Genomic DNA, 5,000 nt, shown 5'->3' with positions numbered 1-5,000 from the left:
TAAGCCCTCGGAGGTGTTAAGTCACCGGGAGAGGGTGCATTTGTAGTGTCACGAAGGTATGAATTACTCCACGTAGTTATAAGAATCCCTTTAATTGATACCTTTATTCTTGAAAATTATTGTTCTTTCATGCAGTACTAGTTTCTGAGTCCATGGATGTGTTAAGTCAGATTGTCATTGTGTTTTTTTTTTAATTGATAATGCAAAATTTATGTTACGTTAACGAGAAAAAAAAAAAAACGCTTGAGATTGTGAGTGTTAAGGTAAGGATACTGGAGATAAGACGTAAAAGAAGAACATGCAATAAGTAAATAGCAAACCAGTTGTCGCACGCCAGAAAAACGAAATCATAGTAACATGTGCAGACTAAGTTTCGGTCAACACTGCTCAGCCTCAGACACTACCACAACTAATAACAAATCCATGGGCTTCTTGAACAAATAGAAATGGATCATGTAATTCTTAAAAGTTATCGCAGGCAGGCAGATCAAGAAAATTAACGAAATATAAATCAATTCTGGATCGGAGCAAATCTAACTGTTTGGGAAGCACCACTGAGCTCGCTACACCTCGTAATGGGGTTGGTGATGAGAATCCTGTTAATATTTCGGGTTTGATCTCCCTTATACACGAGCAACGCAGTGTATCATAATCACTATTACTATTATTATTATTATTATTATTATTATTATTAGCATTATTACTATTACTTTGTCCTCTTAATGCCAGTACGTGCTTGGTGTTGGCGGGAATGTTTATTGAGAGAGTTCCTGCGCACTGTACAATGTGCTAACAAAGGAAACAAAGACAGATGCAGAGAGAGAAAGGTGGAAAAGACCGCTTGTTTCTGCTGGTGTGCTGGTGACGCAGACTGGGAGACAAAGCCGACAAGGAAAAGGAATAGTTGAAGGCGGTGATGCGCTGGGAGGGAAAGGCTGGCACAAGCACTTCAAACTTTAGTGTTGCTATTACCCCAAGCATACTACTACTGCCTTTACTCTATTACTACTACTCTTCCTGTGACCATAAACTTTAGTACCACTGTGATTACTTTTCTTTCTCCTCCTACAACTATCACTACTGCAACCACCACCACTGCTATTTCTACAAACCACCACCACCATCACCACCACCACAACCAGCCGGCCAGCACCTCCACATTCAACATTCCACTCTTGAATTCACGCGAGGAGCAATTCACGTGGAATACATAACTTTGTGGCTTTTCGCGGCCCTCCCTCAATCCGGCGTCCTCACTCGAGCAAAAATACCGCGGTGGTCACTCACTCACTCACTCGCTCGCTAGCTCTATCCACCGCGGCGGCTCCACTGAAAGGATTGAAAAAATAAGAAAAATATAAAAAAATCTTCCTAAAAACGAATAACAAAAGGCCTGCGTGAATACCTCTATGTTATTTGATCTTTTTCCATGGCACTCACTTGGCGGGGTTGGATGGGATGAGGCGGCGCGGGTATGGTGAGGTTGGATGGCGGTATGTGCATAGTTCCGGCGTGTGGATGTGTTTGGATGCGGGCATATACGTGCACAGCCACAGTCGCTCACTCACTCATCTTTAAAAGCGTCGTTTAGTGTCGTTTGGCTCCGCGGCGGCATCAAGAGGCGACCGCTGCTGTGAATGGTCCGAGGCGGCGGCCAGAAAGTGCTGAGTGGCGGCCGTTACGGTGAAGGGGTGATGGGCGACAAGACAGCAGACTTGACGAAACACCGGCGCCGTCTGGGTTATTTGGGCGAAAAAAAAAAAGTCGCAGCCAATAGAATCTTCCAGTGTTGTTAACCTCTTCAGCACTGGGACACTTTTTTTTACTTTGATATATGTGTGCGATTAGACCATTTTAATGACATTAGGAAGGGTCTATGGAGGTCAGCAAATTAATGGGCAGAGTCTTCACTATTTTAATCACCACATAAGTTTCCGAAGCTGCATAAAATCACCAAATAGCAAGTAGAATGAATATGGAAACGCGTCACGGTTCTGAAAGGGTTAAGACGTCGCTGAAGGTCACAGGAATGGGGGATAAGGAGGGTATTAATAGCGCAACGGCGGCCAGGAGTGTCACTATTAGGCGGAGAGATGCAGCCAATTTGATTAGTGGCGTGCTAATTTGTCGAGTACTAGATCAATTTACTGTCCAAAAGTTGAAGCGCGCCGTGACCTTCAATGACTAATGAGCCAATCAGGTGTCGAGTGCTTGGGCCATTTTTTCTCTCCATGGTGCACTTCAGTATTATAGCTTCCAATGGCAGAACTGAGCTGTGGTGACGCGGCGGGAAGAAGTTATACGTGGTGAATATTCTTGTGGCCACGGGAAGCGAGTCTAACTTGGACAAATATGGAGAATTAAATAAAGAAGAACAAATGGTAGAAAGACCCACAAGCCTTTACAACCAGCAATAAATATGAATTCAAAATGCACACACACGTACACACACACACACACACACACACACACACACACACACACATACAGGTCCTTCCCCACAAAACGCAATTTAACGTAAGTGTAAGAGGAAGACAAAGTGAGAGGGAAGTAAGATGGAGACGAGGAGAAGAGGGAAGCGAGGGTAAAATGGGAGATGAGGGAACATTTGCCAACCCCAGCCACCACCACTACCACCACCACTACCACCATCACCACCACCCTCATCTCCTCCGTTATACTGTCTCCCTCCCCTCGCCCTAATATCACCCAGCGGGGAGCAATATCATAACTGGGGAGAGTAAAAAAGAGGAGAATAATAGCAGATAAATATTCTTTTCTCCTTTGGTTCTGTCTCTTCCCTTCCTTATTCCCTGTTTCCTCCTCTTTCTCCTCCTCTTCTTCTCATACGTCAATGTTTCTTGCATTACTTTACTTACTCCTTCTTCTTCCTCCTCTTCTCTTTCCTTCACTTCAATATTTCTTGTATTACATTTTCTTACTCGTTCTTTAGCGCATGTACCGCACTATCTCCTCTTCCATCTTCCTTTAGCTAGTATCCTTTTCATTCTCCTCTTCCTCCTGTCAATGACCCCCTATAGGTTCTCTCCTCTTTTTCCTCCTACTCCTCCTCTTCCTTGTAGTGTCCATTCTAAACTTCCTCCTCCTCGTCCTCCTCCTCCTCCTCCTCCTCCTCCTCTGGTTTCCACATTCCATAGATTTCCCATATTAATGCCTTTCTCTCACTCCATTCTCTCCGTCTCCAGCACACCTTACTACTTCTCCTCAAGATATATGGCGAAAAAGAAAAAAAAAAAATACAAGGCAACTCTCTCTCTCTCTCTCTCTCTCTCTCTCTCTCTCTCTGTGTGTGTGTGTGTGTGTGTGTGTGTGTGTGTGTGTGTTCACTAACAAGGGAGACGCGACCAGTTTGTGTTGCAATGTAAGAATCATTGTGTTGTGAATTAATTTATAGATTTCAACAAAACTACCATCACCATCACCATCTCTCTCTCTCTCTAGTTAATATTTGTTCTATGTTTTCCTAGTATTTCTCGTTCCAAATATTTCCACACAAACTCAAATAAATAAAAAGGCACAAACAAGAGTAAATAAATGTATAAAGTTAGTTTTCCATTAATTGGCTGCATGACAATTGTTTTTATCTACAAGTAATATTGGCTGAAAATGTCTGTTAGCGTTCTGGCCGGTGGGTGAAATGCTTTGTGTAAAATATTCAACTGGAGAAGAGAAAATAAATAAAACAACAATAACAGTAGTAGTAGTGGTAAAAACATTAATAATTACTGTTACTTCTACACTATGACTACTACTATTGCTACTATTACTTCTACCATAACAATAACAGTAACAATTGTAGTAAGACAAAAGAGAACTGCTATTACTACTACTACTACTACTACTACTACTACTACTACTACTACTACTACTACTACTACTACTACTACTACTACTACTACTACTACTTCTACTACTACTATTAAAAATACTACTATTATTACTATTACTATTACAAATACTCTTATACTACCATTACTACTACTACTACTACTACTACTACTACTACTACTACTACTACTACTACTACTACTACTACTACTACTACTACTACTACTACTACTACTACTACTATAGATCAATATAACCAGTGTATAATGATGTCTAAGTAAAATTTGATAAAAAAGTAAGTTACAAAATTTGTACCCGTTAAAATTATAAAGAAAAAAAAAATACGTACAACAGACTAAAGAAATAACGAAAGAAAATAAAATAAAGAAAAAAGAAAATGGAAAACACAACTAAGCTAACATTTAATTCGTTTTCTTTCAATAGAATAAAAAAAAAATAAGCAAAAAAAAAAAAAGAAAAAATGTACCTTTGAAATATTCCTTGTTTGAAACGCATCTGAAAATTCAAATATAGAAAAAAAAAGAAAAAAAAAACATGGATATTTTAAGTTTCGTTTAGATCAACAAAGAAATGAATAAATAATCTTGTTCATCTTATACACTCATCATAGAACAATCTGACTAATGAAGCAAAGAAAGAGAAACACAATACAAAAAACCCAAATAAGAAAAAAAAAAAACTAACACAACCTTTGAATCTTGTTATTTCGGTTTAGCAAGATTAAAAAAAAAAAATCCATTGATATTTACGGCAGCATAAACACAGCATATATACAACATGGCAATGCATCACAGAACAGCCCAACACCACGCAGCGCAAGGCATTACAGTACAGGGCTTCTTAGAAAAATGAAACCCAACATAGAGCATCACACCTTACCACAGCACAACACAGCACAACACAGCAAAACATAGCAAAACTCAGCACAACACGGCACAAGACAAGACAGCACAGCAAAACTCAGCACAACACAGCACAAGACAAGACAGCACAGCAAAACTCAGCACAACACAGCACAAGACAAGACAGCACAGCACACCACATCACACCACAGCACACCACACTACACCACACCACACCACACCGCATCACATCACACCACACCACACCACACCACAGCACACCACACC

The sequence above is a fragment of the Portunus trituberculatus genome, chromosome 50 (assembly GCF_017591435.1).
Source record: "Portunus trituberculatus isolate SZX2019 chromosome 50, ASM1759143v1, whole genome shotgun sequence".
In the NCBI taxonomy this organism is placed as follows: domain Eukaryota; kingdom Metazoa; phylum Arthropoda; class Malacostraca; order Decapoda; family Portunidae; genus Portunus; species Portunus trituberculatus.
The sequence above is the reverse complement of the archived record's forward strand: the minus strand, read 5'-3'. Positions refer to the sequence as shown.